This window comes from Ambystoma mexicanum, chromosome 5q, assembly GCF_040938575.1.
Source record: "Ambystoma mexicanum isolate Mex_15411 chromosome 5q, UKY_AmexF1_1, whole genome shotgun sequence".
Lineage (NCBI taxonomy): Eukaryota > Metazoa > Chordata > Amphibia > Caudata > Ambystomatidae > Ambystoma > Ambystoma mexicanum.
In genome coordinates this window covers 527,070,011-527,089,174 of record NC_090933.1, presented here as the reverse complement: position 1 = coordinate 527,089,174, position 19,164 = coordinate 527,070,011, and the positions used below count along the sequence as shown (strand labels likewise).

The following is a 19,164-nucleotide window of genomic DNA, read 5'->3' as shown; positions in this document are numbered from 1 at the left end:
GCTATTCAGACCTAGTTGGCTAATCCTCATTGCAATGGATGGCCATCTGCAGCTTTATTTGTAGCTCCATTACTTTTTGTTTTGGGCAAAAAGGTGAGATTGTGATTCTTTCCCCTGGCAGATGAAGAGAAGCGACTTTACGCACTACAGGTCCCTGGACAGCCAAGCAGGTTCGAGCTAAAGACTAAGCTGTCCTTTAAGATCATTTGCTCAGAAGGGGAATTAGCTCAGATGGTAGAGCGCTCGCTTAGCATGCGAGAGGTAGCGGGATCGATGCCCGCATTCTCCAGCAAGAAACTTTTCTTCCATTTGACTATTTTATTCAAAACTCTTAAATCCTCGCAAATGAGGCATGCGCTGCTGGCTTCAGGGTGTTTACTATCATCCCAAAAGTCTTCCGTCCATTTTCTACTATGCCAAAACGTTACACATTTCCGCACCAAGGCTGGCAGCGGGCGTGAAACTATGCAACAGAGAGAAATAAAATGAGAAGCAAGCACCTTCTCTATTCAGCTCTCGGGTCTATGGGGCCGGCATTTAAAGTCTCCTACCAGCAGGGCACGTTCGGGACTACACAGCGCCCCCCAGCAAAATAATAGCCTGCACCCACCCTCTACTCCCGCATATTAACTTTGGCAGAAGTTTGAACAAAATTCCAGGATCCACCCCTGATGGGGCTCAAACCCACAATCCCTGGTTTAGTAGGCCACTGCCTTATCCATAAGGCCACTGGGGCCCCTCAGCCAACACCTCGAGAGTTCTTTCTTTTCCTCTTCTCTCACTGGTGTCACCTGTACTGGCCCACTGATAACTACGGGAGCATTGGATCACGTCCAAAACTGCACTGTCCCATAACACGCGTGCAACCTGCACCTGCTTGCACTCGGCTGGACACTTCCGCTTTATGGGACACACGTTGGAAAGTGGACTCAATTTCCAGACCTCAATCTTACCTGTTTAGTATTCTGACGCTCTATTGGAAAATATGTCCATCTGGTAAAAATGACAAATGCACTCCAACGCTGGGCCTTTGGCTCCAAGCAGCGTGCAAGCGGCCTTAAACAGCAGGCAAGCACCTTCTCAATTCAGCTCTCGGGTCTATGGGGTTGGTGTGCAGCCTCTTGATCACAAGCGCAGGTCCAGCGTGAAAGGGCGTGGCAGTGGAGTCACTCTGCTATTCAGACCTAGTTGGCTAATCCTCATTGCAATGGATGGCCATCTGCAGCTTTATTTGTAGCTCCATTACTTTTTGTTTTGGGCAAAAAGGTGAGATTGTGATTCTTTCCCCTGGCAGATGAAGAGAAGCGACTTTACGCACTACAGGTCCCTGGACAGCCAAGCAGGTGCGAGCTAAAGACTAAGCTGTCCTTTAAGATCATTTGCTCAGAAGGGGAATTAGCTCAGATGGTAGAGCGCTCGCTTAGCATGCGAGAGGTAGCGGGATCGATGCCCGCATTCTCCAGCAAGAAACTTTTCTTCCATTTGACTATTTTATTCAAAACTCTTAAATCCTCGCAAATGAGGCATGCGCTGCTGGCTTCAGGGTGTTTACTATCATCCTAAAAGTCTTCCGTCCATTTTCTACTATGCCAAAACGTTACACATTACCGCACCAAGGCTGGCAGCGGGCGTGAAACTATGCAACAGAGAGAAATAAAATGAGAAGCAAGCACCTTCTCTATTCAGCTCTCGGGTCTATGGGGCCGGCATTTAAAGTCTCCTACCAGCAGGGCACGTTCGGGACTACACAGCGCCCCCCAGCAAAATAATAGCCTGCACCCACCCTCTACTCCCGCATATTAACTTTGGCAGAAGTTTGAACAAAATTCCAGGATCCACCCCTGATGGGACTCAAACCCACAATCCCTGGTTTAGTAGGTCACTGCCTTATCCATAAGGCCACTGGGGCCTCTCAGCCAACAGCTCGAGAGTTCTTTCTTTTCCTCTTCTCTCACTGGTGTCACCTGTACTGGCCCACTGATAACTACAGGAGCATTGGATCACGTCCAAAGCTGCACTGTCCCATAACACGCGTGCAACCTGCACCTGCTTGCACTCGGCTGGACACTTCCGCTTTATGGGACACACGTTGGAAAGTGGACTCAATTTCCAGACCTCAATCTTACCTGTTTAGTATTCTGACGCTCTATTGGAAAATATGTCCATCTGGTAAAAATGACAAATGCACTCCAACGCTGGGCCTTTGGCTCCAAGCAGCGTGCAAGCGGCCTTAAACAGCAGGCAAGCACCTTCTCAATTCAGCTCTCGGGTCTATGGGGTTGGTGTGCAGCCTCTTGATCACAAGCGCAGGTCCAGCGTGAAAGGGCGTGGCAGTGGAGTCACTCTGCTATTCAGACCTAGTTGGCTAATCCTCATTGCAATGGATGGCCATCTGCAGCTTTATTTGTAGCTCCATTACTTTTTGTTTTGGGCAAAAAGGTGAGATTGTGATTCTTTCCCCTGGCAGATGAAGAGAAGCGACTTTACGCACTACAGGTCCCTGGACAGCCAAGCAGGTTCGAGCTAAAGACTAAGCTGTCCTTTAAGATCATTTGCTCAGAAGGGGAATTAGCTCAGATGGTAGAGCGCTCACTTAGCATGCGAGAGGTAGCGGGATCAATGCCCGCATTCTCCAGCAAGAAACTTTTCTTCCATTTGACTATTTTATTCAAAACTCTTAAATCCTCGCAAATGAGGCATGCGCTGCTGGCTTCAGGGTGTTTACTATCATCCCAAAAGTCTTCCGTCCATTTTCTACTATGCCAAAACGTTACACATTTCCGCACCAAGGCTGGCAGCGGGCGTGAAACTATGCAACAGAGAGAAATAAAATGAGAAGCAAGCACCTTCTCTATTCAGCTCTCGGGTCTATGGGGCCGGCATTTAAAGTCTCCTACCAGCAGGGCACGTTCGGGACTACACAGCGCCCCCCAGCAAAATAATAGCCTGCACCCACCCTCTACTCCTGCATATATCTTTGGCAGAAGTTTGAACAAAATTCCAGGATCCACCCCTGATGGGACTTGAACCCATGATAGCTGGTTTATGTAGGCCACTGCCTTATCCATAAGGCCACTGGGGCCTCTCAGCCAAAAGCTCGAGAGTTCTTTCTTTTCCTCTTCTCTCACTGGTGTCACCTGTACTGGCCCACTGATAACTACGGGAGCATTGGATCACGTCCAAAGCTGCACTGTCCCATAACACGCGTGCAACCTGCACCTGCTTGCACTCGGCTGGACACTTCCGCTTTATGGGACACACGTTGGAAAGTGGACTCAATTTCCAGACCTCAATCTTACCTGTTTAGTATTCTGACGCTCTATTGGAAAATATGTCCATCTGGTAAAAATGACAAATGCACTCCAACGCTGGGCCTTTGGCTCCAAGCAGCGTGCAAGCGGCCTTAAACAGCAGGCAAGCACCTTCTCAATTCAGCTCTCGGGTCTATGGGGTTGGTGTGCAGCCTCTTGATCACAAGCGCAGGTCCAGCGTGAAAGGGCGTGGCAGTGGAGTCACTCTGCTATTCAGACCTAGTTGGCTAATCCTCATTGCAATGGATGGCCATCTGCAGCTTTATTTGTAGCTCCATTACTTTTTGTTTTGGGCAAAAAGGTGAGATTGTGATTCTTTCCCCTGGCAGATGAAGAGAAGCGACTTTACGCACTACAGGTCCCTGGACAGCCAAGCAGGTTCGAGCTAAAGACTAAGCTGTCCTTTAAGATCATTTGCTCAGAAGGGGAATTAGCTCAGATGGTAGAGCGCTCGCTTAGCATGCGAGAGGTAGCGGGATCGATGCCCGCATTCTCCAGCAAGAAACTTTTCTTCCATTTGACTATTTTATTCAAAACTCTTAAATCCTCGCAAATGAGGCATGCGCTGCTGGCTTCAGGGTGTTTACTATCATCCCAAAAGTCTTCCGTCCATTTTCTACTATGCCAAAACGTTACACATTTCCGCACCAAGGCTGGCAGCGGGCGTGAAACTATGCAACAGAGAGAAATAAAATGAGAAGCAAGCACCTTCTCTATTCAGCTCTCGGGTCTATGGGGCCGGCATTTAAAGTCTCCTACCAGCAGGGCACGTTCGGGACTACACAGCGCCCCCCAGCAAAATAATAGCCTGCACCCACCCTCTACTCCCGCATATTAACTTTGGCAGAAGTTTGAACAAAATTCCAGGATCCACCCCTGATGGGGCTCAAACCCACAATCCCTGGTTTAGTAGGCCACTGCCTTATCCATAAGGCCACTGGGGCCTCTCAGCCAACAGCTCGAGAGTTCTTTCTTTTCCTCTTCTCTCACTGGTGTCACCTGTACTGGCCCACTGATAACTACGGGAGCATTGGATCACGTCCAAAACTGCACTGTCCCATAACACGCGTGCAACCTGCACCTGCTTGCACTCGGCTGGACACTTCCGCTTTATGGGACACACGTTGGAAAGTGGACTCAATTTCCAGACCTCAATCTTACCTGTTTAGTATTCTGACGCTCTATTGGAAAATATGTCCATCTGGTAAAAATGACAAATGCACTCCAACGCTGGGCCTTTGGCTCCAAGCAGCGTGCAAGCGGCCTTAAACAGCAGGCAAGCACCTTCTTAATTCAGCTCTCGGGTCTATGGGGTTGGTGTGCAGCCTCTTGATCACAAGCGCAGGTCCAGCGTGAAAGGGCGTGGCAGTGGAGTCACTCTGCTATTCAGACCTAGTTGGCCAATCCTCATTGCAATGGATGGCCATCTGCAGCTTTATTTGTTGCTCCATTACTTTTTGTTTTGGGCAAAAAGGTGAGATTGTGATTCTTTCCCCTGGCAGATGAAGAGAAGCGACTTTACGCACTACAGGTCCCTGGACAGCCAAGCAGGTTCGAGCTAAAGACTAAGCTGTCCTTTAAGATCATTTGCTCAGAAGGGGAATTAGCTCAGATGGTAGAGCGCTCGCTTAGCATGCGAGAGGTAGCGGGATCGATGCCCGCATTCTCCAGCAAGAAACTTTTCTTCCATTTGACTATTTTATTCAAAACTCTTAAATCCTCGCAAATGAGGCATGCGCTGCTGGCTTCAGGGTGTTTACTATCATCCCAAAAGTCTTCCGTCCATTTTCTACTATGCCAAAACGTTACACATTTCCGCACCAAGGCTGGCAGCGGGCGTGAAACTATGCAACAGAGAGAAATAAAATGAGAAGCAAGCACCTTCTCTATTCAGCTCTCGGGTCTATGGGGCCGGCATTTAAAGTCTCCTACCAGCAGGGCACGTTCGGGACTACACAGCGCCCCCCAGCAAAATAATAGCCTGCACCCACCCTCTACTCCCGCATATTAACTTTGGCAGAAGTTTGAACAAAATTCCAGGATCCACCCCTGATGGGGCTCAAACCCACAATCCCTGGTTTAGTAGGCCACTGCCTTATCCATAAGGCCACTGGGGCCTCTCAGCCAACAGCTCGAGAGTTCTTTCTTTTCCACTTCTCTCACTGGTGTCACCTGTACTGGCCCACTGATAACTACGGGAGCATTGGATCACGTCCAAAACTGCACTGTCCCATAACACGCGTGCAACCTGCACCTGCTTGCACTCGGCTGGACACTTCCGCTTTATGGGACACACGTTGGAAAGTGGACTCAATTTCCAGACCTCAATCTTACCTGTTTAGTATTCTGACGCTCTATTGGAAAATATGTCCATCTGGTAAAAATGACAAATGCACTCCAACGCTGGGCCTTTGGCTCCAAGCAGCGTGCAAGCGGCCTTAAACAGCAGGCAAGCACCTTCTCAATTCAGCTCTCGGGTCTATGGGGTTGGTGTGCAGCCTCTTGATCACAAGCGCAGGTCCAGCGTGAAAGGGCGTGGCAGTGGAGTCACTCTGCTATTCAGACCTAGTTGGCTAATCCTCATTGCAATGGATGGCCATCTGCAGCTTTATTTGTAGCTCCATTACTTTTTGTTTTGGGCAAAAAGGTGAGATTGTGATTCTTTCCCCTGGCAGATGAAGAGAAGCGACTTTACGCACTACAGGTCCCTGGACAGCCAAGCAGGTGCGAGCTAAAGACTAAGCTGTCCTTTAAGATCATTTGCTCAGAAGGGGAATTAGCTCAGATGGTAGAGCGCTCGCTTAGCATGCGAGAGGTAGCGGGATCGATGCCCGCATTCTCCAGCAAGAAACTTTTCTTCCATTTGACTATTTTATTCAAAACTCTTAAATCCTCGCAAATGAGGCATGCGCTGCTGGCTTCAGGGTGTTTACTATCATCCCAAAAGTCTTCCGTCCATTTTCTACTATGCCAAAACGTTACACATTACCGCACCAAGGCTGGCAGCGGGCGTGAAACTATGCAACAGAGAGAAATAAAATGAGAAGCAAGCACCTTCTCTATTCAGCTCTCGGGTCTATGGGGCCGGCATTTAAAGTCTCCTACCAGCAGGGCACGTTCGGGACTACACAGCGCCCCCCAGCAAAATAATAGCCTGCACCCACCCTCTACTCCCGCATATTAACTTTGGCAGAAGTTTGAACAAAATTCCAGGATCCACCCCTGATGGGACTCAAACCCACAATCCCTGGTTTAGTAGGCCACTGCCTTATCCATAAGGCCACTGGGGCCTCTCAGCCAACACCTCGAGAGTTCTTTCTTTTCCTCTTCTCTCACTGGTGTCACCTGTACTGGCCCACTGATAACTACGGGAGCATTGGATCACGTCCAAAGCTGCACTGTCCCATAACACGCGTGCAACCTGCACCTGCTTGCACTCGGCTGGACACTTCCGCTTTATGGGACACACGTTGGAAAGTGGACTCAATTTCCAGACCTCAATCTTACCTGTTTAGTATTCTGACGCTCTATTGGAAAATATGTCCATCTGGTAAAAATGACAAATGCACTCCAACGCTGGGCCTTTGGCTCCAAGCAGCGTGCAAGCGGCCTTAAACAGCAGGCAAGCACCTTCTCAATTCAGCTCTCGGGTCTATGGGGTTGGTGTGCAGCCTCTTGATCACAAGCGCAGGTCCAGCGTGAAAGGGCGTGGCAGTGGAGTCACTCTGCTATTCAGACCTAGTTGGCTAATCCTCATTGCAATGGATGGCCATCTGCAGCTTTATTTGTAGCTCCATTACTTTTTGTTTTGGGCAAAAAGGTGAGATTGTGATTCTTTCCCCTGGCAGATGAAGAGAAGCGACTTTACGCACTACAGGTCCCTGGACAGCCAAGCAGGTTCGAGCTAAAGACTAAACTGTCCTTTAAGATCATTTGCTCAGAAGGGGAATTAGCTCAGATGGTAGAGCGCTCGCTTAGCATGCGAGAGGTAGCGGGATCGATGCCCGCATTCTCCAGCAAGAAACTTTTCTTCCATTTGACTATTTTATTCAAAACTCTTAAATCCTCGCAAATGAGGCATGCGCTGCTGGCTTCAGGGTGTTTACTATCATCCCAAAAGTCTTCCGTCCATTTTCTACTATGCCAAAACGTTACACATTTCCGCACCAAGGCTGGCAGCGGGCGTGAAACTATGCAACAGAGAGAAATAAAATGAGAAGCAAGCACCTTCTCTATTCAGCTCTCGGGTCTATGGGGCCGGCATTTAAAGTCTCCTACCAGCAGGGCACGTTCGGGACTACACAGCGCCCCCCAGCAAAATAATAGCCTGCACCCACCCTCTACTCCCGCATATTAACTTTGGCAGAAGTTTGAACAAAATTCCAGGATCCACCCCTGATGGGGCTCAAACCCACAATCCCTGGTTTAGTAGGCCACTGCCTTATCCATAAGGCCACTGGGGCCTCTCAGCCAACAGCTCGAGAGTTCTTTCTTTTCCTCTTCTCTCACTGGTGTCACCTGTACTGGCCCACTGATAACTACGGGAGCATTGGATCACGTCCAAAACTGCACTGTCCCATAACACGCGTGCAACCTGCACCTGCTTGCACTCGGCTGGACACTTCCGCTTTATGGGACACACGTTGGAAAGTGGACTCAATTTCCAGACCTCAATCTTACCTGTTTAGTATTCTGACGCTCTATTGGAAAATATGTCCATCTGGTAAAAATGACAAATGCACTCCAACGCTGGGCCTTTGGCTCCAAGCAGCGTGCAAGCGGCCTTAAACAGCAGGCAAGCACCTTCTCAATTCAGCTCTCGGGTCTATGGGGTTGGTGTGCAGCCTCTTGATCACAAGCGCAGGTCCAGCGTGAAAGGGCGTGGCAGTGGAGTCACTCTGCTATTCAGACCTAGTTGGCTAATCCTCATTGCAATGGATGGCCATCTGCAGCTTTATTTGTAGCTCCATTACTTTTTGTTTTGGGCAAAAAGGTGAGATTGTGATTCTTTCCCCTGGCAGATGAAGAGAAGCGACTTTACGCACTACAGGTCCCTGGACAGCCAAGCAGGTTCGAGCTAAAGACTAAGCTGTCCTTTAAGATCATTTGCTCAGAAGGGGAATTAGCTCAGATGGTAGAGCGCTCGCTTAGCATGCGAGAGGTAGCGGGATCGATGCCTGCATTCTCCAGCAAGAAACTTTTCTTCCATTTGACTATTTTATTCAAAACTCTTAAATCCTCGCAAATGAGGCATGCGCTGCTGGCTTCAGGGTGTTTACTATCATCCCAAAAGTCTTCCGTCCATTTTCTACTATGCCAAAACGTTACACATTTCCGCACCAAGGCTGGCAGCGGGCGTGAAACTATGCAACAGAGAGAAATAAAATGAGAAGCAAGCACCTTCTCTATTCAGCTCTCGGGTCTATGGGGCCGGCATTTAAAGTCTCCTACCAGCAGGGCACGTTCGGGACTACACAGCGCCCCCCAGCAAAATAATAGCCTGCACCCACCCTCTACTCCCGCATATTAACTTTGGCAGAAGTTTGAACAAAATTCCAGGATCCACCCCTGATGGGGCTCAAACCCACAATCCCTGGTTTAGTAGGCCACTGCCTTATCCATAAGGCCACTGGGGCCTCTCAGCCAACAGCTCGAGAGTTCTTTCTTTTCCTCTTCTCTCACTGGTGTCACCTGTACTGGCCCACTGATAACTACAGGAGCATTGGATCACGTCCAAAGCTGCACTGTCCCATAACACGCGTGCAACCTGCACCTGCTTGCACTCGGCTGGACACTTCCGCTTTATGGGACACACGTTGGAAAGTGGACTCAATTTCCAGACCTCAATCTTACCTGTTTAGTATTCTGACGCTCTATTGGAAAATATGTCCATCTGGTAAAAATGACAAATGCACTCCAACGCTGGGCCTTTGGCTCCAAGCAGCGTGCAAGCGGCCTTAAACAGCAGGCAAGCACCTTCTCAATTCAGCTCTCGGGTCTATGGGGTTGGTGTGCAGCCTCTTGATCACAAGCGCAGGTCCAGCGTGAAAGGGCGTGGCAGTGGAGTCACTCTGCTATTCAGACCTAGTTGGCTAATCCTCATTGCAATGGATGGCCATCTGCAGCTTTATTTGTAGCTCCATTACTTTTTGTTTTGGGCAAAAAGGTGAGATTGTGATTCTTTCCCCTGGCAGATGAAGAGAAGCGACTTTACGCACTACAGGTCCCTGGACAGCCAAGCAGGTGCGAGCTAAAGACTAAGCTGTCCTTTAAGATCATTTGCTCAGAAGGGGAATTAGCTCAGATGGTAGAGCGCTCGCTTAGCATGCGAGAGGTAGCGGGATCGATGCCCGCATTCTCCAGCAAGAAACTTTTCTTCCATTTGACTATTTTATTCAAAACTCTTAAATCCTCGCAAATGAGGCATGCGCTGCTGGCTTCAGGGTGTTTACTATCATCCCAAAAGTCTTCCGTCCATTTTCTACTATGCCAAAACGTTACACATTTCCGCACCAAGGCTGGCAGCGGGCGTGAAACTATGCAACAGAGAGAAATAAAATGAGAAGCAAGCACCTTCTCTATTCAGCTCTCGGGTCTATGGGGCCGGCATTTAAAGTCTCCTACCAGCAGGGCACGTTCGGGACTACACAGCGCCCCCCAGCAAAATAATAGCCTGCACCCACCCTCTACTCCCGCATATTAACTTTGGCAGAAGTTTGAACAAAATTCCAGGATCCACCCCTGATGGGGCACAAACCCACAATCCCTGGTTTAGTAGGCCACTGCCTTATCCATAAGGCCACTGGGGCCTCTCAGCCAACAGCTCGAGAGTTCTTTCTTTTCCTCTTCTCTCACTGGTGTCACCTGTACTGGCCCACTGATAACTACGGGAGCATTGGATCACGTCCAAAACTGCACTGTCCCATAACACGCGTGCAACCTGCACCTGCTTGCACTCGGCTGGACACTTCCGCTTTATGGGACACACGTTGGAAAGTGGACTCAATTTCCAGACCTCAATCTTACCTGTTTAGTATTCTGACGCTCTATTGGAAAATATGTCCATCTGGTAAAAATGACAAATGCACTCCAACGCTGGGCCTTTGGCTCCAAGCAGCGTGCAAGCGGCCTTAAACAGCAGGCAAGCACCTTCTCAATTCAGCTCTCGGGTCTATGGGGTTGGTGTGCAGCCTCTTGATCACAAGCGCAGGTCCAGCGTGAAAGGGCGTGGCAGTGGAGTCACTCTGCTATTCAGACCTAGTTGGCTAATCCTCATTGCAATGGATGGCCATCTGCAGCTTTATTTGTAGCTCCATTACTTTTTGTTTTGGGCAAAAAGGTGAGATTGTGATTCTTTCCCCTGGCAGATGAAGAGAAGCGACTTTACGCACTACAGGTCCCTGGACAGCCAAGCAGGTTCGAGCTAAAGACTAAGCTGTCCTTTAAGATCATTTGCTCAGAAGGGGAATTAGCTCAGATTGTAGAGCGCTCGCTTAGCATGCGAGAGGTAGCGGGATCGATGCCTGCATTCTCCAGCAAGAAACTTTTCTTCCATTTGACTATTTTATTCAAAACTCTTAAATCCTCGCAAATGAGGCATGCGCTGCTGGCTTCAGGGTGTTTACTATCATCCCAAAAGTCTTCCGTCCATTTTCTACTATGCCAAAACGTTACACATTTCCGCACCAAGGCTGGCAGCGGGCGTGAAACTATGCAACAGAGAGAAATAAAATGAGAAGCAAGCACCTTCTCTATTCAGCTCTCGGGTCTATGGGGCCGGCATTTAAAGTCTCCTACCAGCAGGGCACGTTCGGGACTACACAGCGCCCCCCAGCAAAATAATAGCCTGCACCCACCCTCTACTCCCGCATATTAACTTTGGCAGAAGTTTGAACAAAATTCCAGGATCCACCCCTGATGGGGCTCAAACCCACAATCCCTGGTTTAGTAGGCCACTGCCTTATCCATAAGGCCACTGGGGCCTCTCAGCCAACACCTCGAGAGTTCTTTCTTTTCCTCTTCTCTCACTGGTGTCACCTGTACTGGCCCACTGATAACTACGGGAGCATTGGATCACGTCCAAAACTGCACTGTCCCATAACACGCGTGCAACCTGCACCTGCTTGCACTCGGCTGGACACTTCCGCTTTATGGGACACACGTTGGAAAGTGGACTCAATTTCCAGACCTCAATCTTACCTGTTTAGTATTCTGACGCTCTATTGGAAAATATGTCCATCTGGTAAAAATGACAAATGCACTCCAACGCTGGGCCTTTGGCTCCAAGCAGCGTGCAAGCGGCCTTAAACAGCAGGCAAGCACCTTCTCAATTCAGCTCTCGGGTCTATGGGGTTGGTGTGCAGCCTCTTGATCACAAGCGCAGGTCCAGCGTGAAAGGGCGTGGCAGTGGAGTCACTCTGCTATTCAGACCTAGTTGGCTAATCCTCATTGCAATGGATGGCCATCTGCAGCTTTATTTGTAGCTCCATTACTTTTTGTTTTGGGCAAAAAGGTGAGATTGTGATTCTTTCCCCTGGCAGATGAAGAGAAGCGACTTTACGCACTACAGGTCCCTGGACAGCCAAGCAGGTGCGAGCTAAAGACTAAGCTGTCCTTTAAGATCATTTGCTCAGAAGGGGAATTAGCTCAGATGGTAGAGCGCTCGCTTAGCATGCGAGAGGTAGCGGGATCGATGCCCGCATTCTCCAGCAAGAAACTTTTCTTCCATTTGACTATTTTATTCAAAACTCTTAAATCCTCGCAAATGAGGCATGCGCTGCTGGCTTCAGGGTGTTTACTATCATCCTAAAAGTCTTCCGTCCATTTTCTACTATGCCAAAACGTTACACATTACCGCACCAAGGCTGGCAGCGGGCGTGAAACTATGCAACAGAGAGAAATAAAATGAGAAGCAAGCACCTTCTCTATTCAGCTCTCGGGTCTATGGGGCCGGCATTTAAAGTCTCCTACCAGCAGGGCACGTTCGGGACTACACAGCGCCCCCCAGCAAAATAATAGCCTGCACCCACCCTCTACTCCCGCATATTAACTTTGGCAGAAGTTTGAACAAAATTCCAGGATCCACCCCTGATGGGACTCAAACCCACAATCCCTGGTTTAGTAGGTCACTGCCTTATCCATAAGGCCACTGGGGCCTCTCAGCCAACAGCTCGAGAGTTCTTTCTTTTCCTCTTCTCTCACTGGTGTCACCTGTACTGGCCCACTGATAACTACAGGAGCATTGGATCACGTCCAAAGCTGCACTGTCCCATAACACGCGTGCAACCTGCACCTGCTTGCACTCGGCTGGACACTTCCGCTTTATGGGACACACGTTGGAAAGTGGACTCAATTTCCAGACCTCAATCTTACCTGTTTAGTATTCTGACGCTCTATTGGAAAATATGTCCATCTGGTAAAAATGACAAATGCACTCCAACGCTGGGCCTTTGGCTCCAAGCAGCGTGCAAGCGGCCTTAAACAGCAGGCAAGCACCTTCTCAATTCAGCTCTCGGGTCTATGGGGTTGGTGTGCAGCCTCTTGATCACAAGCGCAGGTCCAGCGTGAAAGGGCGTGGCAGTGGAGTCACTCTGCTATTCAGACCTAGTTGGCTAATCCTCATTGCAATGGATGGCCATCTGCAGCTTTATTTGTAGCTCCATTACTTTTTGTTTTGGGCAAAAAGGTGAGATTGTGATTCTTTCCCCTGGCAGATGAAGAGAAGCGACTTTACGCACTACAGGTCCCTGGACAGCCAAGCAGGTTCGAGCTAAAGACTAAGCTGTCCTTTAAGATCATTTGCTCAGAAGGGGAATTAGCTCAGATGGTAGAGCGCTCACTTAGCATGCGAGAGGTAGCGGGATCAATGCCCGCATTCTCCAGCAAGAAACTTTTCTTCCATTTGACTATTTTATTCAAAACTCTTAAATCCTCGCAAATGAGGCATGCGCTGCTGGCTTCAGGGTGTTTACTATCATCCCAAAAGTCTTCCGTCCATTTTCTACTATGCCAAAACGTTACACATTTCCGCACCAAGGCTGGCAGCGGGCGTGAAACTATGCAACAGAGAGAAATAAAATGAGAAGCAAGCACCTTCTCTATTCAGCTCTCGGGTCTATGGGGCCGGCATTTAAAGTCTCCTACCAGCAGGGCACGTTCGGGACTACACAGCGCCCCCCAGCAAAATAATAGCCTGCACCCACCCTCTACTCCTGCATATATCTTTGGCAGAAGTTTGAACAAAATTCCAGGATCCACCCCTGATGGGACTTGAACCCATGATAGCTGGTTTATGTAGGCCACTGCCTTATCCATAAGGCCACTGGGGCCTCTCAGCCAAAAGCTCGAGAGTTCTTTCTTTTCCTCTTCTCTCACTGGTGTCACCTGTACTGGCCCACTGATAACTACGGGAGCATTGGATCACGTCCAAAGCTGCACTGTCCCATAACACGCGTGCAACCTGCACCTGCTTGCACTCGGCTGGACACTTCCGCTTTATGGGACACACGTTGGAAAGTGGACTCAATTTCCAGACCTCAATCTTACCTGTTTAGTATTCTGACGCTCTATTGGAAAATATGTCCATCTGGTAAAAATGACAAATGCACTCCAACGCTGGGCCTTTGGCTCCAAGCAGCGTGCAAGCGGCCTTAAACAGCAGGCAAGCACCTTCTCAATTCAGCTCTCGGGTCTATGGGGTTGGTGTGCAGCCTCTTGATCACAAGCGCAGGTCCAGCGTGAAAGGGCGTGGCAGTGGAGTCACTCTGCTATTCAGACCTAGTTGGCTAATCCTCATTGCAATGGATGGCCATCTGCAGCTTTATTTGTAGCTCCATTACTTTTTGTTTTGGGCAAAAAGGTGAGATTGTGATTCTTTCCCCTGGCAGATGAAGAGAAGCGACTTTACGCACTACAGGTCCCTGGACAGCCAAGCAGGTTCGAGCTAAAGACTAAGCTGTCCTTTAAGATCATTTGCTCAGAAGGGGAATTAGCTCAGATGGTAGAGCGCTCGCTTAGCATGCGAGAGGTAGCGGGATCGATGCCCGCATTCTCCAGCAAGAAACTTTTCTTCCATTTGACTATTTTATTCAAAACTCTTAAATCCTCGCAAATGAGGCATGCGCTGCTGGCTTCAGGGTGTTTACTATCATCCCAAAAGTCTTCCGTCCATTTTCTACTATGCCAAAACGTTACACATTTCCGCACCAAGGCTGGCAGCGGGCGTGAAACTATGCAACAGAGAGAAATAAAATGAGAAGCAAGCACCTTCTCTATTCAGCTCTCGGGTCTATGGGGCCGGCATTTAAAGTCTCCTACCAGCAGGGCACGTTCGGGACTACACAGCGCCCCCCAGCAAAATAATAGCCTGCACCCACCCTCTACTCCCGCATATTAACTTTGGCAGAAGTTTGAACAAAATTCCAGGATCCACCCCTGATGGGGCTCAAACCCACAATCCCTGGTTTAGTAGGCCACTGCCTTATCCATAAGGCCACTGGGGCCTCTCAGCCAACAGCTCGAGAGTTCTTTCTTTTCCTCTTCTCTCACTGGTGTCACCTGTACTGGCCCACTGATAACTACGGGAGCATTGGATCACGTCCAAAACTGCACTGTCCCATAACACGCGTGCAACCTGCACCTGCTTGCACTCGGCTGGACACTTCCGCTTTATGGGACACACGTTGGAAAGTGGACTCAATTTCCAGACCTCAATCTTACCTGTTTAGTATTCTGACGCTCTATTGGAAAATATGTCCATCTGGTAAAAATGACAAATGCACTCCAACGCTGGGCCTTTGGCTCCAAGCAGCGTGCAAGCGGCCTTAAACAGCAGGCAAGCACCTTCTTAATTCAGCTCTCGGGTCTATGGGGTTGGTGTGCAGCCTCTTGATCACAAGCGCAGGTCCAGCGTGAAAGGGCGTGGCAGTGGAGTCACTCTGCTATTCAGACCTAGTTGGCCAATCCTCATTGCAATGGATGGCCATCTGCAGCTTTATTTGTTGCTCCATTACTTTTTGTTTTGGGCAAAAAGGTGAGATTGTGATTCTTTCCCCTGGCAGATGAAGAGAAGCGACTTTACGCACTACAGGTCCCTGGACAGCCAAGCAGGTTCGAGCTAAAGACTAAGCTGTCCTTTAAGATCATTTGCTCAGAAGGGGAATTAGCTCAGATGGTAGAGCGCTCGCTTAGCATGCGAGAGGTAGCGGGATCGATGCCCGCATTCTCCAGCAAGAAACTTTTCTTCCATTTGACTATTTTATTCAAAACTCTTAAATCCTCGCAAATGAGGCATGCGCTGCTGGCTTCAGGGTGTTTACTATCATCCCAAAAGTCTTCCGTCCATTTTCTACTATGCCAAAACGTTACACATTTCCGCACCAAGGCTGGCAGCGGGCGTGAAACTATGCAACAGAGAGAAATAAAATGAGAAGCAAGCACCTTCTCTATTCAGCTCTCGGGTCTATGGGGCCGGCATTTAAAGTCTCCTACCAGCAGGGCACGTTCGGGACTACACAGCGCCCCCCAGCAAAATAATAGCCTGCACCCACCCTCTACTCCCGCATATTAACTTTGGCAGAAGTTTGAACAAAATTCCAGGATCCACCCCTGATGGGGCTCAAACCCACAATCCTTGGTTTAGTAGGCCACTGCCTTATCCATAAGGCCACTGGGGCCTCTCAGCCAACAGCTCGAGAGTTCTTTCTTTTCCACTTCTCTCACTGGTGTCACCTGTACTGGCCCACTGATAACTACGGGAGCATTGGATCACGTCCAAAACTGCACTGTCCCATAACACGCGTGCAACCTGCACCTGCTTGCACTCGGCTGGACACTTCCGCTTTATGGGACACACGTTGGAAAGTGGACTCAATTTCCAGACCTCAATCTTACCTGTTTAGTATTCTGACGCTCTATTGGAAAATATGTCCATCTGGTAAAAATGACAAATGCACTCCAACGCTGGGCCTTTGGCTCCAAGCAGCGTGCAAGCGGCCTTAAACAGCAGGCAAGCACCTTCTCAATTCAGCTCTCGGGTCTATGGGGTTGGTGTGCAGCCTCTTGATCACAAGCGCAGGTCCAGCGTGAAAGGGCGTGGCAGTGGAGTCACTCTGCTATTCAGACCTAGTTGGCTAATCCTCATTGCAATGGATGGCCATCTGCAGCTTTATTTGTAGCTCCATTACTTTTTGTTTTGGGCAAAAAGGTGAGATTGTGATTCTTTCCCCTGGCAGATGAAGAGAAGCGACTTTACGCACTACAGGTCCCTGGACAGCCAAGCAGGTGCGAGCTAAAGACTAAGCTGTCCTTTAAGATCATTTGCTCAGAAGGGGAATTAGCTCAGATGGTAGAGCGCTCTCTTAGCATGCGAGAGGTAGCGGGATCGATGCCCGCATTCTCCAGCAAGAAACTTTTCTTCCATTTGACTATTTTATTCAAAACTCTTAAATCCTCGCAAATGAGGCATGCGCTGCTGGCTTCAGGGTGTTTACTATCATCCCAAAAGTCTTCCGTCCATTTTCTACTATGCCAAAACGTTACACATTACCGCACCAAGGCTGGCAGCGGGCGTGAAACTATGCAACAGAGAGAAATAAAATGAGAAGCAAGCACCTTCTCTATTCAGCTCTCGGGTCTATGGGGCCGGCATTTAAAGTCTCCTACCAGCAGGGCACGTTCGGGACTACACAGCGCCCCCCAGCAAAATAATAGCCTGCACCCACCCTCTACTCCCGCATATTAACTTTGGCAGAAGTTTGAACAAAATTCCAGGATCCACCCCTGATGGGACTCAAACCCACAATCCCTGGTTTAGTAGGCCACTGCCTTATCCATAAGGCCACTGGGGCCTCTCAGCCAACACCTCGAGAGTTCTTTCTTTTCCTCTTCTCTCACTGGTGTCACCTGTACTGGCCCACTGATAACTACGGGAGCATTGGATCACGTCCAAAGCTGCACTGTCCCATAACACGCGTGCAACCTGCACCTGCTTGCACTCGGCTGGACACTTCCGCTTTATGGGACACACGTTGGAAAGTGGACTCAATTTCCAGACCTCAATCTTACCTGTTTAGTATTCTGACGCTCTATTGGAAAATATGTCCATCTGGTAAAAATGACAAATGCACTCCAACGCTGGGCCTTTGGCTCCAAGCAGCGTGCAAGCGGCCTTAAACAGCAGGCAAGCACCTTCTCAATTCAGCTCTCGGGTCTATGGGGTTGGTGTGCAGCCTCTTGATCACAAGCGCAGGTCCAGCGTGAAAGGGCGTGGCAGTGGAGTCACTCTGCTATTCAGACCTAGTTGGCTAATCCTCATTGCAATGGATGGCCATCTGCAGCTTTATTTGTAGCTCCATTACTTTTTGTTTTGGGCAAAAAGGTGAGATTGTGATTCTTTCCCCTGGCAGATGAAGAGAAGCGACTTTACGCACTACAGGTCCCTGGACAGCCAAGCAGGTTCGAGCTAAAGACTAAGCTGTCCTTTAAGATCATTTGCTCAGAAGGGGAATTAGCTCAGATGGTAGAGCGCTCGCTTAGCATGCGAGAGGTAGCGGGATCGATGCCCGCATTCTCCAGCAAGAAACTTTTCTTCCATTTGACTATTTTATTCAAAACTCTTAAATCCTCGCAAATGAGGCATGCGCTGCTGGCTTCAGGGTGTTTACTATCATCCCAAAAGTCTTCCGTCCATTTTCTACTATGCCAAAACGTTACACATTTCCGCACCAAGGCTGGCAGCGGGCGTGAAACTATGCAACAGAGAGAAATAAAATGAGAAGCAAGCACCTTCTCTATTCAGCTCTCGGGTCTATGGGGCCGGCATTTAAAGTCTCCTACCAGCAGGGCACGTTCGGGACTACACAGCGCCCCCCAGCAAAATAATAGCCTGCACCCACCCTCTACTCCCGCATATTAACTTTGGCAGAAGTTTGAACAAAATTCCAGGATCCACCCCTGATGGGGCTCAAACCCACAATCCTTGGTTTAGTAGGCCACTGCCTTATCCATAAGGCCACTGGGGCCTCTCAGCCAACAGCTCGAGAGTTCTTTCTTTTCCACTTCTCTCACTGGTGTCACCTGTACTGGCCCACTGATAACTACGGGAGCATTGGATCACGTCCAAAACTGCACTGTCCCATAACACGCGTGCAACCTGCACCTGCTTGCACTCGGCTGGACACTTCCGCTTTATGGGACACACGTTGGAAAGTGGACTCAATTTCCAGACCTCAATCTTACCTGTTTAGTATTCTGACGCTCTATTGGAAAATATGTCCATCTGGTAAAAATGACAAATGCACTCCAACGCTGGGCCTTTGGCTCCAAGCAGCGTGCAAGCGGCCTTAAACAGCAGGCAAGCACCTTCTCAATTCAGCTCTCGGGTCTATGGGGTTGGTGTGCAGCCTCTTGATCACAAGCGCAGGTCCAGCGTGAAAGGGCGTGGCAGTGGAGTCACTCTGCTATTCAGACCTAGTTGGCTAATCCTCATTGCAATGGATGGCCATCTGCAGCTTTATTTGTAGCTCCATTACTTTTTGTTTTGGGCAAAAAGGTGAGATTGTGATTCTTTCCCCTGGCAGATGAAGAGAAGCGACTTTACGCACTACAGGTCCCTGGACAGCCAAGCAGGTGCGAGCTAAAGACTAAGCTGTCCTTTAAGATCATTTGCTCAGAAGGGGAATTAGCTCAGATGGTAGAGCGCTCGCTTAGCATGCGAGAGGTAGCGGGATCGATGCCCGCATTCTCCAGCAAGAAACTTTTCTTCCATTTGACTATTTTATTCAAAACTCTTAAATCCTCGCAAATGAGGCATGCGCTGCTGGCTTCAGGGTGTTTACTATCATCCCAAAAGTCT

General features: G+C 49.2%; 13 non-coding genes across 13 annotated transcripts; all 13 read left to right on the top strand.

The window, feature by feature from the left end:
* Positions 1-216: 216 nt before the first annotated feature.
* TRNAA-AGC (transfer RNA alanine (anticodon AGC)) lies at positions 217-289 on the top strand. The gene has a single exon. It is a non-coding gene; the product is annotated as a tRNA-Ala (tRNA).
* Positions 290-1,389: 1,100 nt separating this feature from the next.
* Positions 1,390-1,462, top strand: TRNAA-AGC (transfer RNA alanine (anticodon AGC)). The gene has a single exon. It is a non-coding gene; the product is annotated as a tRNA-Ala (tRNA).
* Positions 1,463-3,735: 2,273 nt separating this feature from the next.
* On the top strand, positions 3,736-3,808 carry TRNAA-AGC (transfer RNA alanine (anticodon AGC)). Its single transcript has one exon. It is a non-coding gene; the product is annotated as a tRNA-Ala (tRNA).
* A 1,100-nt stretch (positions 3,809-4,908) lies between these two features.
* TRNAA-AGC (transfer RNA alanine (anticodon AGC)) lies at positions 4,909-4,981 on the top strand. The gene has a single exon. It is a non-coding gene; the product is annotated as a tRNA-Ala (tRNA).
* Positions 4,982-6,081: 1,100 nt separating this feature from the next.
* On the top strand, positions 6,082-6,154 carry TRNAA-AGC (transfer RNA alanine (anticodon AGC)). The gene has a single exon. It is a non-coding gene; the product is annotated as a tRNA-Ala (tRNA).
* A 1,100-nt stretch (positions 6,155-7,254) lies between these two features.
* Positions 7,255-7,327, top strand: TRNAA-AGC (transfer RNA alanine (anticodon AGC)). Its single transcript has one exon. It is a non-coding gene; the product is annotated as a tRNA-Ala (tRNA).
* Positions 7,328-8,427: 1,100 nt separating this feature from the next.
* On the top strand, positions 8,428-8,500 carry TRNAA-AGC (transfer RNA alanine (anticodon AGC)). The gene has a single exon. It is a non-coding gene; the product is annotated as a tRNA-Ala (tRNA).
* A 1,100-nt stretch (positions 8,501-9,600) lies between these two features.
* TRNAA-AGC (transfer RNA alanine (anticodon AGC)) lies at positions 9,601-9,673 on the top strand. Its single transcript has one exon. It is a non-coding gene; the product is annotated as a tRNA-Ala (tRNA).
* Positions 9,674-11,946: 2,273 nt separating this feature from the next.
* On the top strand, positions 11,947-12,019 carry TRNAA-AGC (transfer RNA alanine (anticodon AGC)). Its single transcript has one exon. It is a non-coding gene; the product is annotated as a tRNA-Ala (tRNA).
* A 2,273-nt stretch (positions 12,020-14,292) lies between these two features.
* Positions 14,293-14,365, top strand: TRNAA-AGC (transfer RNA alanine (anticodon AGC)). The gene has a single exon. It is a non-coding gene; the product is annotated as a tRNA-Ala (tRNA).
* A 1,100-nt stretch (positions 14,366-15,465) lies between these two features.
* On the top strand, positions 15,466-15,538 carry TRNAA-AGC (transfer RNA alanine (anticodon AGC)). Its single transcript has one exon. It is a non-coding gene; the product is annotated as a tRNA-Ala (tRNA).
* Positions 15,539-17,811: 2,273 nt separating this feature from the next.
* TRNAA-AGC (transfer RNA alanine (anticodon AGC)) lies at positions 17,812-17,884 on the top strand. Its single transcript has one exon. It is a non-coding gene; the product is annotated as a tRNA-Ala (tRNA).
* Positions 17,885-18,984: 1,100 nt separating this feature from the next.
* On the top strand, positions 18,985-19,057 carry TRNAA-AGC (transfer RNA alanine (anticodon AGC)). Its single transcript has one exon. It is a non-coding gene; the product is annotated as a tRNA-Ala (tRNA).
* The last annotated feature ends 107 nt before the right edge of the window (positions 19,058-19,164 follow it).